This window comes from Solenopsis invicta, chromosome 5, assembly GCF_016802725.1.
Source record: "Solenopsis invicta isolate M01_SB chromosome 5, UNIL_Sinv_3.0, whole genome shotgun sequence".
Taxonomy (NCBI): Eukaryota; Metazoa; Arthropoda; class Insecta; order Hymenoptera; family Formicidae; genus Solenopsis; species Solenopsis invicta.
The window spans coordinates 12,865,099-12,880,124 of record NC_052668.1 but is presented as its reverse complement, the minus strand read 5'-3'; positions in this window follow the sequence as shown (position 1 = coordinate 12,880,124).

Genomic DNA, 15,026 nt, shown 5'->3' with positions numbered 1-15,026 from the left:
GTGTAATTTCTTTATAGTAATGTGTTACAAATTAATTGGAGAAACATTAACATAAAGAAATTTTAACATTTTCTGAAGATATATTTCCAAGATTTCTTTTTCAAGTAATTACAATAATATGTATAATTTTTGTGTAAATATAATATTGATGTTCAGAAGCACCTTATGACTTCCATTGAAAAACCTTTTTTCGTAATATAAAATTATTTCACTTTTATACATATAGGGTGTCAGGTAACTACCGCCCGTGGTTTCGTGGATTGATAGATCAAGTAAAACTGAGCACAAAAGTCTTTACCATTTTTTAATATTTACCACAGTTAACGAAAAAAAAATTAATAAAGTCTGCGAATAAGCGCGTATCACCGCGCGCAAGGACCGCCCGCCGGTCGCCGAGACGTAGGCAGCCGTTAACTATGGCAAATATTAAAAAATGGTAAAGGACTTTTCTGCTCAGTTTTACTTGATCTATCAATCCACGAAACCACGAAACCACGGGCGGTAGTTACCTGACACCTTGTTTATGTACCTTGACTCTCAATTCGTTTTCTTTTTTTATTCTAATTTGATTACCTTCTTATACCTTTCTTCCTCTCACTTATACATTTCTTTTCCATTTGACTCTTTAACCTTCTTTCCATAAAATCTTTAAACAAATTTTTTTTTACCTTCTCATGCATAATCCAATGGATAATAAAAAATTAATTAACTTTTTACTTACTTTATTTGCTTTTTCCTGTTCTTCTTTCTTTAAACTTTATTACACGCTACATTCTTTTTTCCTCTTGCTTCCTTCCTTTTCTGTTTCTTTCATATTTTATTTAATTCTTTTCCTTTTTTCCTACTTATTTTCTTTTCTTCTTTCTTTTATAAAAATGCTGCATGATATAAATCACTAATAATGAAAAAAAAAAGAAAAATACAATTTTGTTAATGTCATAATTTTACTAACAAAATGTAAAAATAATATTAATTAAATAAACATTAAAAAATTATTTACTTTTGCTCATCTTTATTCACTTACCTCTATTCTTCTTCTTTCGTCCTTTGTTACACGCTATTTTCTTTCTTCTCCTTTTCTTTTATATTGATTTTATTTTATTTCATCCTTACTCCCTTCTCTTCCTTCTTCCTTTGTTTTGACGTTATTTCTTTTTTTTATATGTGATTTACTGAAAAAGAAAAGAAAAATTAACCTTTTACCGAGTAATCTAAATATTATACCTTAGTCTCTTTCCTTTTCATATTTTGCATTTTGATTTGATTTCCTTCCTACTTTCCTTACTTGCTTCCTTATATTTGATTTTCGTTCAAATTTTAAAATGGTCTTAAATATGTATACGAATCAACCATGAATACCGGCTTACTTCTACTAAATGATTTTAGCACAGACTTGAACCATTTTTATTGGCAGTGTTGCAAAAAAATGTGATTTTAGTTCACATTCCGGCCAAAATGGATGTGTGTCATCTCTTATAACTTTACTACAAGAGATGATTAATCGACTGTAACTGTAAAATTTCTGTGCAATGTATATCAATAATATACATTTATGTATACTGAAAATTATTATAAAGATTTCAATTACATACAACTGTTAAATTAATTTTTTCATATACATAAAATTTTACTTTCATGCAATTAAAATAAAGTAATTAGTAATTATACATGTGTCAAATTTTAAATATGGCGTTAAAATATCGCCAGAAAACTAAACAATCTAATTTTTTTACTCTATCAAAATTCTGGTATTCTGAATCTACAATAGAAATGGCATGATTTCAATAGGCATAAAAAGCAAGCAAGTGATGAATTTAATTGACAATATGTAGAGAGTAAAAGTAAGAGTACTATATACTTTCCAGTAGATAAACTGCATATTTTGATAGCCTAGCTTTAATTTGAGGTAATTTTTTACTCATATTACATACTATATATTATATAAAACATATTAGATACAATTATTGCAGATGTTTTCATTTATATTTTTATTTAATAATATATTTGCACATATTTTATATTTTACAAAATAACAATAACACTTATAACTTTAAGATTAAGCTAGTAGAAATCATATTGACATTGTTTTAATTGTGATTTTTATACAAAAATCTTTTTATTTAGCAAGACTGCCATGTAAAGGTTTGTTGCAAATGAATTTTGCAAGTGGTTGTTGTCCGTCAGGGAAGAATGAAAAAGTAATTCCAGTTTAGCAGAAGTGACTTTATCATTTTAACTGCTTGAGTTTGACCACAGGTTAAGACAAGCGTTTAAAAACACAAACAAAATAATGGCAAAGTGCATTCATTATTTTTTATTCTATTATTCATGAATGATGCAATCGATCAATAAAAGGTTGCATCAGGTTGCAACACTTTTTTTCGATGATCTTCGGAATACAGAAAAATTTTGATAATGCGAACCACTATCTCCGGATACATATAGTGAGCAATTAAAACAACTGTCAAAATAATACGGATGTGAATTATACAAGATAAAACAAAGAAATGTATTCCAAAAATTATAAAAATATGTTGCAACCTTTTATTTATCGACTGTACATCTGCTTACTATTTTAGAATCAAAATATAGACATGGCGCAGGACTTCAAGAGCAGTTCCTTGGAGTGAATCTCTTCAATTTAGAGACAAATTGTAATAGATTGCAACATATTTGACAAAAAATATATACATTTATAATCATGTAATTCTTGCCTCAGGCTATCTTTTGAAAAAATTTAATTATTATTATTCATATGTACTTTTTTAAATTATTTTTTTAGAAGACCTAGTCTATTGCATTTTTTTTTAATGTGAAATATTATACGCATAAAATTATACTTTAATACATAATTTATAAATAATTATTATAAATAAATTATAAATAATAGAATAGGCCTCTTGAAAAATCATTAAAAAAAAATGCATTTTAAATCTTACCTTGGGGATGTAAAAAACTATTGATATTTTATTAAAATATTTTTAATATACATTTTAACATATATTTTATGCAGCGTGACACCGGACTTCAATAAAAATTTTGTAATTAAATCTTAAAAAAAAAATTTATAATCGACAAGACAGAATAATCATATAAGTCTGATTACAAATAGAAATTTGTTTGAAAGAACGTTATTATTTTAGCTATAATTATCTTGTCGCTCTTTGCAGATTATGTTCGTTTTTCACGTTAAATGTTGGCCAATTATTTTGTACATGTGTGCATATCACGACAAAAACAGTGAAGATTAATATTTATTCCTAAAATAAATGTCAGTCTTCACTGTTTTCAAACTTATTTTAAAATTATTCTACATATTCTTTATCTTTTTATTAAATCATTTATTATAATTTATGGACTGTTTTTGTCGTTGCATAAGTATTAGATTGGTATTCATAGATTATATAGCGATCTTAAAAGGCAAAGTGGCTCATAAGACTTTCATAAACAATCTCTCACCTGTTCTATAATTTATTTAAAGTCTCTAAATTAGTATTGAAAGCTACTGTTTGTATGTACTTAGCTACATAATCACTGAGTTTTATTTTCTCGCTTTGAGTATAAAAAACATCTCAGATGATTACTCCCGAGTTAATTGATTAAATGCATAAACTACACAATATTTGTTTGTGCAAAAAGTCTTGCTATATCTCTTTGATATTCTTATAAATTATAAAATGTGGTTTTAATTAGTCGTGCTAATTTGCAAATAATTATTTGGAGGAGGCAATTGAGACTCAAAAAATAGTAATAATATAGAATGACATAAACAACTATTTGCTCACTCAAATGTGATTACGCAAGTGTAACTTATTGTAGAGAAGTGTCATTCTATGTTGCAAGAAAGGCCAAGGCCGTATAATTTACCTTTTTATTGCTATAACTCATTTATTCGGTAATAAATAAGAAGAGATTTAAATAAGAAGAAAGATTTAATTCATCAACAAATTTAAATTGTAGAATTATTACAACTTAAAGAGTTGTAATTTACCTTTTTATTGCTACAACTCATTTATTCGGTAATAAATAAGAAGAGATTTAAATAAGAAGAAAGATTTAATTCGTCAACAAATTTAAATTGTAGAATTATTACAACTTAAAGAGATTATCACAACTTTATAACTAGAAAGATATTTGACCGATACATGTAACATACAATTTAAATAAGAAGGCCTATTCGGTCATAGCTGGATCATAGTGCTTTATGTACTACTTACGTGTGATTTTATATACTTTTTCAGACTCAACCAAACTGCGCGCCGTTACTTTCGGTCATATAATACAGTTATAATCGAATAAGAGTTAGTAATATCACTTTTATTAAATTAAAATTAATTTAATAATACTTGATGCTTACTAGCATCTATATTAACCCTTTTCCCCCCTGAAAAAACTGTAAAGAATTTATTAATTTATAGATGCTAGTAAGCATCAAGTATTATTAAATTAATTTTAATTCAATAAAAGTGATATTACTAACTCTTATTCGATTATAACTGTGTTATATGACCGAAAGTAACGGCGCGCAGTTTGGTTGAGTCTGAGAAAGTATATAAAATCACACGTATACATAAAGCATTAAGATCCAGCTATGACCGAATAGTCCTTCTTATTTAAATGGTATATTACAACTTAATTCTCGACTCCTACATTGAATCGACTATAGCATCTACTTAAACTCTTTTTTTATCATATAATCTTTTTAACACACCTTCAGCTTTAAAACGAGATGTAATGGGTATAATATATTTGAACTGAATGGTGCTGTATAATCTCAAAACACGGTAGTGAAAGCGATGTAGTTCGAAAAGCAGTATCTAAGGTACTACCTCATTTTCACATTTCAAGTAAAGAAAAATGCCGACGAGGTTAAGGGAATAATTTGTTCGTCCTTAGGTAAAAATGCTGTGTTTTATAGTAAGTATATATAAGAAGTGGTTAATTGCAAAAGTTTTGAGATAGAAATTTCAATTTTCAAGATGAAAAACGCCCTAAACATGCGAAAAAATTCATGACAAAGAATTGGAACAATGTTTAAAAGAAAATCTTTGTCAAATTTAATCAAAGCTTAAAAATGCATTTGCAATAAAACCCAATGCCATTCCTAAACATCTATATAAGCTTGGTAAGCAGGTTCCGCATATGCTAAGTTCTGAAAACGAAGATGCCTCGACAAGGATATATCGCGGCTCTCAAGATTTTTTAAAAATGGACTTTTTGCACAAGATATAATAGTGACTGATGATGAAAAATAGGTCTGACAATCCAAAGAGGCAAAAATCGTAAGTTTATCCGGATGAGCCATCGATCACGACTGAAATAATATTTATATATTAGCTGTGCCCCACCACGCGTTGCTGTGGTTCACAATCAGTCTGGTTAAATGGAAAAATAAGAAAAGAGAAAGCATGGTATACAATTTGTGTGGGTATACAATTTTTATATAAAAACACGTACGTATTCGAATGTAATTTTGTGTCAAATTTTAAAGCATTTATTGAAGAATTTTCTAAGATTTAAGATTTTGAACGAACAAACATTTGCATTTTTATTTATATAGATTAAAACTGATTTTAAAACGCGTATACAAATATGCAAATCAGTATTTGTCAGCATTAGTAGTAAACATTATGTGACGTGAATGCAAAAAGATATTTATGAAAGCCAATTATTAATATTTTTTATTGTTACTTGTATTTTTTATTTTTTTTTTATCGAATATTGTAACAACTTAATAAGAACGTGATGCAGAAATAACGTTTTTTATAATAAAATAAAATCTACGCGCATTATATAAGCCGTTTTTTACATATTGTATTTTGTATATTTAAACTTTGTCTCTATACACATATTTAAATTATATCTTCTCTGTGCACATCAAATTATATCTTTTTTCTCTTAATTATTATACAATAACATGTCTAAAATTAGATAAAATTGATATGTAAAGCTTTAACAAGATATTAATAAGAGCCTACATTTGATTTTGTACATCTGAAAGTTATTTACAGGCAATAATTTCTTAAATTAAATTAGATAATATTTTAATTATTTATTAATACTTTTGATTGATAGGCACGTTGCATTAAATCTTTGAGAGATTTGTTATGCATATATTAATAACAGAATATGTATTTTGTTTCGGCTCTTTTCGGTTTTTTTTGTTAAAATTACGGTCTTTTTTCTGTTAAAGTTATGGTTTTTTTCTATAATTATTTTTTATATATTTTTTACTTTATGGCTTTATTTTTCTATTAAACAATACAGTTATATTAACAAATGCCTGAGGCTAGACAAACCATTAAGTGAATACTAGCAATTATAAGCAAAAACAAGATCCTTGATGATTTCGACCTAACCAATCTTTCTCAGTCATAATAATAAATAATATGAACAAATTAATTTGTATATGAAAGAAAGAAAAAGAAAAAAGTTATATGACCGCAAAAATATAGAATAAAATTTAAATTAAGATAACATATACACAGATTAGAAGATAAAAAAACCAACATATAAAAATATTCAAAATAATTCTAATTCTTTATATTTAATTTTTATTATATCTTTTTACATTTAAAAATTGAAACAATTAATTTTTTACTATAACAAATTTATTTTGATTTTTATCGTATTTGTGTAACGCTAACAAATTATGCTTAAAAACTAACTAGCAAAGTATTATTAGGGTAATATTGCCAATATCGCACCGGCTCTTAAATCGCACCACCTTGCGTATAAATTTAACTACAGTACTTGTATACTCTTTGCAAGGTTATTTGATAACTGCATCATCATTATCCTCTATTGAACTCAATACGTTAAGAACAATAGAAATTTTGTAATTAATATTAAAAAAAAAAAAGGTAACTTTGTTGCTATTTTTCAACACATTTCGTAGCTTGATTGCAAAAAAGATAAAATAAATAATCAAAATTTCAATAATTCGTAATAAACACAATATTATTAAAATTAGATTAGCAAAGTTCAAATAACTTTGTACTTTTATTTGTAAATTAAATAAATAAAGTTTTACAAAATGGTTTAGTTTCTTAAATCTCACCATGTCTTTATAGTTTCCTAAATCGCACCATTACTTTGATTGTGACTATAAATATAAAATAAAATATAATAATTATACAAACATATATTATACCAATATTGCCATAATGTAACAATGTTATTACAATATTATTGAAAAATTATCGAAATGATGACATTGACTGAAATTGTTAACCGAGAGGGTTTCCGGATGGATGCCACGTGCGTGTTGGGCACTTTGCCGACGTTTCGCAAACATTGCAGTTTGCATCATCAGGGCTGAGAGCTCCGATACTGAGCTCCCTTCGGTTGTGGTGATCCTTATATATCCCTGTTACGTCCGGTGGGGATGAGGGGGAGGTTGATTGGTCAGCCAATCAGAGCGTCTTGATTAACTGGCCGGTCAATTAAAAAAACCCGGGAGGACGGTATGCCAAATAGAATTTACTTGAAAGCCTTTGTCGCGGTTGAGGTTGTCAGGATATTTCAAGATTTTTAGACCTTCCCAATATTTTTTGGCGAAGTAGCCTTGTGACGGGGCCAATATGGTAGACTTATCATACTGCACGGCATGTTCAGTCTCCATTCAATGTTCCGCTAAGGCTGATTGCAAAAAATGGCTGTATTTGACACACCTCTGGTGTTCCTTGATCCGTGTACTGATCTTCCTCCCGGATTTCTTCTATGTACACTTTTCCGCAGACGCAAGGTATCTTGTACACACCTGGTGTTTCCAGGCTTGATCTTTGATCTTTGGGATTAGGGAGTAATTGAGCAATTTTCTTCTGGGATTTGAAGATTACTCTGATGTTATGCTTACTCAAAATTCTGCCTATGCGCTGTGTTGTACCTTGAAGATACGGAAGGACAGCCGTCATTTTCCTTATTCTTTCTTCATCTAGAGTTTTGGTGTCATTGGGATTGGAGATCTTGTTCTTCAATCTCTTGGTTATCTGATCAATGTTCTTGCTGTTATACCCATTCCTAATCAAGGTCTAATTAAGATGTTGTAGCTTCTTATCCAGGAACGTTGGTTCAGAAACTGTGAGGGCTCTGTATACCAATGAGCTGATAACTGAATTTTTTTGTGACGGATGGTGATGGGAGGTTGCGTGAAGATACCGGTCAGTGTGAGTTGGTTTTCGGTAAACCCGATGGCCTAAGGTAGCATCTCTGTTTCTCCGAACCAACGCGTCTAGAAAGGAAATGTGGTTCTTCTGTTCTACCTCCATTGTGAACTTAATGTTTGGGTGTTGGGCGTTGAGAAAAGCGAGGAAAGGTAGGAGAGTCTCTTTGCCGTGGCTCCATATAACAAACGTCATCTATTGGAACACGTGGAAGGCTTGAGTGCGTTCTTCAGAATTTTGTTTTCGAGATGTTCCATGAAGATATTCGCAATAATGGGTGGAACAGGGGATCCCATTGCTGCTCTAGAGGTTTGTTCAAAGAACTCTCCTTGAAACTGGAAGTAGGTCGAGGTTAAGCAATGTTCTATTAGTGGGAAGAGGTCAGCCGGAAGTTTGTCGGACTTTTTAATTGACCGGTCAGTCAATTAAAACGCTTTGATTGGCTGACCAATCAAACCCCCCCCCCCGCCGCAGGGAGCAACGGGAATATATAAGGATCACCACAACCGAAGGGAGCTCAGTATCAGAGCTTTCAGCCCTATGATAATGCAAGCTGCAATGTTTCCGAAACGTCGGCAAAGTGCCCAACACGCACGTGGCATCCATCCGGAAACCCTCTCAATTAACGATATCAACGGCCACGAAAACCTCAAGACTTGACTAAAATTATATTTAGTTTACGGTATTTATCTTCAACATTAATAAAATTATGCTTATCTAACCCATTTTTGTTCGAGAAGAAAGAATCTAGCAGAAAAAGTGTCGTTTTACTCTAGGAAGAGTAATATTAATCCGTGGTGCGATTTAGAAGACCAGTTGTCTAAATCGCACTATTTGAAGGCTTCTTAAAAATCGTCATTTAAAAATTTATGACAATACATAAAATTCTGAAAAAAATAAATATGAAAGGAGAAATGTTGCACTTAATTTATTATGACGTAAGAAAATTAAAGATATTCATCATAATTCCTTAGTTATAAGCCTTTATGTCAAAAGTGGTGCAATTTCGGCAACCTAACCTTACCCTAAATCACATTCTTCTATTCTTGATTGTTTGTTATTAAAATATTTCTTTTCCTCTCAGTAATTATTTAATGGTTAAGACCTTTTCTTATTTTAGATTAGATTGAGAACTAAAAAAAACCCGAAAATCCTTAAACCGAAAATAAATTTATCGGTTTAGTTATAGTTCCGGTATTATAAACTTTATAGAATTTTAGTACGATTTAGGGTTTCGACTAAAAAAAGGGTTATGAAACGGTTTTTGAATCCGGTTCCGGTTTGGTCTAGGTCCCTGCTTTATACATTCAATTTAATTTTTTGAGATCAATAAGCTGTTAAATAATTTATAATTTTTGACTCATTGTTTAATTGAAATGAAGTCAAATTTCTTATTTGACTAGAATCGGTAAATTTACAATTAAGAAATGAGTCAGTTAATCTAAAATTTTAAAATCCATCCAGAAGAATACGTAAATATATTGCGGGAATAAAAATACATACAATCAAATTATGTTAATATGCATGCCTTGACTTATTTTTCCGGAAGTTTTAATGATGCAAATGAATTTTCATGGAAAAAATCGCAAACCAAATGCACTCAATGAACAAATTAATCCGAAAGGTCTTATATGTATAACAGCACTATTTCCTAATTCTAATCAATAAAAAGTTTATTTTATAAATTGTATTAAAATAATGACATATAGCATTATCAACAACGTATAATCTAATACAATATCTAATAAATATCTAATAAATTATATAATTTATTGGGCATTATAATAATTATTTGTTATAAATTTAGGTTAAATATTCGACATGTGTGGAAACCCAAGCAGAACAAAGAGTTTTTACGATGTCAAAATGATGTCAAAGTGACTGTAAAATAATCATTAAAAGTCACTTTTCGATTAATTACAATTCACTTTGATGTCATTTTGAAATAATTGTGAATCACTTTGATGTCATTTTGACTTGTTTTGCTTGGGAATCCAACACATATTAAATTCACTTGTATAGTGTTCTCCACCATTCTACACACTGCACTGGGAATTTACGGCAGGACAACGACTTATTCACATATATTTACAATACATGCGTACGATTTACGAAATATCACTACATACTACACGAATATTGCAGGCAAGAATGAATGTATATGCACATAAATCTCAAGCACACTAATCTTTCATATTAGTTATTTAAACATAATTTTAAGAACTCTATATTATATTTTCGTGTAACCTGCATTCCAAATTATTTTTATTTTGTACAAATACGCTGTGAAACTTTTTTTTGTATAAAGCAAATATTGGCACGCATTAACATCTGTAAATACCATATTACATTAAGAACAGATAAAACGTTCTTTGACATAAAAACTTCGAAAAAAAGGTCATGTTAGATCTGTTTAGATATCAGCACATTTATGAAGTAGCCTAAGCAAAATTTTATGCCATTACTTAACTTTGCATAACTCAAAATGTGTATAACCAAAAAAAATATTAAATAACAAAAAAGAGCACTCAAGTGTACATAAGTTCGTGTACGAAATCCAATACGCTTAATTAAAAAAAAAAAAGAAAATATAAGTAATTAAATGCTAAAGTAAACCTTGAAAGTTTTAAAATGTTTAAAAAATAAAAATATGCTTTGTAATAAATATTACCTATTGTACCTTGGCATGTTAGTGCCATTGTATAATGATGGGTTGTTGAACAAATAATCACTATAGAATTTATTATTTGTAATAACAAAGACGTTACAAATAGCCATAATATCTATATAAAGATCATAATACTTCCTTTTCCTCTATCAAATATCTGAATGCTTACTAAATATATGTTTCTCTTGCTTATTTATTACTTACAATTATTATTATAATAAATAATATTCAAGGCATGCAGTTTGGTACATTATATTTACGTATAAAAGCGAGATGTATAATACATACGTAATTCTTGATGTAAATGCATGAATTGTAAATGTGTGTAAATAAAATGATCTAACATGGAAATTCATGAGGAATTGTGGAAAAAACAGTTGTATGTGCATGCGTGCATTTATATGTGTAAACGTGTATTGATAATACGATTGGCATATTCACGTGATGATACAATGTGATGATGCTATTCGAATGAATGATATTCGAATGAATCGCATGGACTTCGAACATGCCTGAACTTTAGCCAAATAATCCATTATACACTCTGATTAATGCAGTCAATTTAGACTTAATTTAATTTTGCGTGTCGCGTAATTACAGTCTACGTTCACATGAGACAAGTTCAAAAGTCGTAAATTCTTAATATGATAAATGACAAATATCAATCCTTTTGGATAATTTCTTACTATTTACTCTTTTAATAATGATAGTGAGTGTGATAAAAAAAAAAGTAAAAGTAAAATGTAAATAAAAGTGAAAAATAGAAATTGTAGTTTGCATACCCAACAATAGGATTAGAGAGAACTACATATTCATTTTCATCTTTCTTTAAATTTTATAAATCTCGTTGGGTATTTGATATTGTCAATTTTAAAATATAAAAAATTTCAAATTTAAAAAACTTTATGGAATAATTTTTTTAGTTTTTAAATTAGGTTACTGTAGTAAATAAAGGAATTGTATATATATGTACATATATATTTCTTATTTATTTAATATTATTTATATTAATAGCTGCACTGCTATCACCTTGTTATTTATAAACACTTTTCTTATCAACGAGTGATTGAGTAAAGCAAATTAATGTATTTAGGCCGCGCTAGGTGTATGTACATACATGCGAGATTTTTTGTATCTAATAATTGTGTTATTACATGAACGCAATGAACGCAAATGTTTCGACTCTATATTGAGACATCCTCAGTGCAAAAACGGTACGCTCTCACAAATCGCTTTTATGCCTTGATATCTACATTAAATGGAAACTCTCATTCTTGTCGGTCCGGATGCCATCTCATCTAGAACACTCTTCGACTTGAAATAATAAGCGGACGCTCGCTCATAAAAAGGGTTTTACAGAACAAATTCTTCACTATAAGATGTTTTAATTCAATTTGTATTTAGTTTGTTAAAAGTGTAGTCCAGTTTATCAAAGATAAAGTCGGCTTTGAACAAGGGCGTATTTGAGATATCAAAGATCTTGAAATTTGCATTACTTCGCCGAGTAACAAAAAATTGGTGAACATAATCATTAATGCCATTTCAAAGTATGGAATTTGCCCTTTCAAAAAAAAAAAAAAAAATTGCTCTACACCCATTATTTAGCGAGATATCGCAATTTAAAGTATCTGTTTTTGTTGTAATTGTTAAATAAATTAAAAAAAACATCGTGTATCATTGACGTAAATAAGCTAAAAATAGATCATTGTTAATGTGTATTATTAAATGCGTATTACTGAATGTTTAAGTGTATGTAGATAAGAGTTCTAATTTTTTTATTTAAAAACTGCAATGATCTGATATAAATGGTAGTATATAGTAAGAATTATGCAATATCGTTATCACGTGAAAGTTTAGATAAAAGTCCAGTGTCAAGATGCGAAGTCCTATTAAAATTTTTTTTTGTTAAACGTACTTCCGCGGAACTTTAATCTTATCTGCAAAAATCACGCCACCATTAATCATATCATCAATTAGATTAACTTCTTTATAGAAATTTGTTTCATGCTAAAGAGTTTATAAATCGTCTATTCTATAAATCTTATAGTGTGAAAATTTACTAAAAAGTTATTCAAAACAATTATTGCTCTACAGGAATTTTCATTCTATAGGAGTGTATTTTATACCTTCATTGGGTGACAAATCACTCTAAAAACATTATACAGAGTGTTCAAAAAAAGGGTTATATATTTTGAAAGCAAGTTGTATTGATCAAACCAAGAAGAAAAAGTCTTAGTAACATGGGTCCTAAGACTAATATCTTCAAAGATACAAGCTTTTTTCTGGGTGTCTTAAAAAATAAAAACATAAACACATACAAAAAGAGATAAAGACAACAATTTTTATTTTAAGATGAAAATGTAATCATTTATCTCCCATAAAAAGTACTGAAGTAAAGAAACCAAATGTATAATAAAACAATAAAAACTTTTTTTTATAAAAAACAAAAATATATAATGCTGACTCAGCATACATTCAGTTTCTTTACTTCAGTTTTTTTATGGAAGATAAATGATTACAATTTATATTAAATTAGAAATTGTTTCTTTATCTCTCTTTGTTTATTTTCTATTTTTTAAGGTATCTAGAAAAAAGATATCCCGATTGTATCTCACTCTCCCCTACTTCTTTGTTCATTACATTTTAAAGATGACACAACTAATAAGAAAATGAGCTCAAATAACAAAATAACTTGTATCTTTAAAGATATTAGTCTTAGGATCCATGTTAATAAGATCTTTTCTCTTTGTTTTGATCAATACTACCTGCTATCAAAATATGTGACCCTTTTTTTGAACACTCTGTATAAAAAGAGAGAGAAAAAGGATTGTACGAAGAAAGCTTTAATGACCATATATGTATGGCACACATTAAATTCAATTACATACTTTGGAAGCTACATTCAAGTACTTCAAGCTAGACTAAAGTTAAAAACATAATATGTATATACTTCTCCAAATTTATATAATTTTGAGATTATACACTTATAAAAATTGCTGCTATCTATAAGATTGAAATTTAGCTTTTATAAAAACGCAGTAAAAACTAATGACCTGCACTAATCATATTACAATATCTAAATGGATTGTAATTTTAACGGTGGCTCTTAAAATTATGTGAGATGTTGTATTTTACGGTCCCCTTATTTCTTTTATATAATACCCATACTGCACTTTTATTCGAGGAACATCGCGTGGACGTCATGATATTTATACGACGTCAACAATATGGATATTGTGACATCCATAAAACGGACAAGGTCCGTCGAACAAAGGCTGCATTCTGATATACATATGTATATTTTACCAGTATTAAATATCTTTAGTTTATGTATAGATTTTCAGTACTTGCGATGAATTTTAGAATGCAGCTAAATTGTAATATATGGGTAATATTTAAGAAGCGTGCAATTGTTTTAGTTTGTGTAGACAAAATAGTAAATTATTGACTGACCACACCTTTGATGTAAAATTGGAAGACTAGACTTGTTATGACTGGATTTTAAATAATGCCGTTAAGTCCAAAGCAGGAGTTAAAATGCTTTCGATTTCATAGTGTAATTGTAAAAATGTAATACATTCACAATCAGTGATTCACACGAGGAAAACAGCATTGATTTAAATTTGTAAGTTTGTTAATTTGAAAATTATTGTAGTTGTTTTTTCTTTATGATAATTAATGTAAATGTTATTCATGTTCTAGTAATAAATAATTTGTTATTCAAAATTATTGAAAAAAGTGAAAATTTTAGCAAAAGCAAAATTTAATGCCTTAAATAAAAATTCGTAAGCAGCATTCTCTGATTTAGCGAATGCTTCTTGGTCATCCTTCGTATAAAAAGAGCTTCGTATAATAAATTAAGTAATAGGATAAGTTTACTCATCGCCTACAATAATTATTCAATGATTAAATAATAAATAATGATAATTGAATCTATATTAATATAATTAATATATGGACCTGTACGTCGCCGAAACTTTTTAGAGATTTTTCAGAAATATTTCAATTGAAAAGCGAAACATTTCACAAAGGTTTTGAAATTATTTGCAATATTTTTGAAACAACTTTAGAATAACCAAATTCCCGCATTTAAAACCTTGAACAACAGTTGCTAAAAAAATTTGCAATTTTCTTTCTGAAATATTATCACAAAGTTATTAAAGATAATTGAAAGCTTTTTAAAATATTACTGG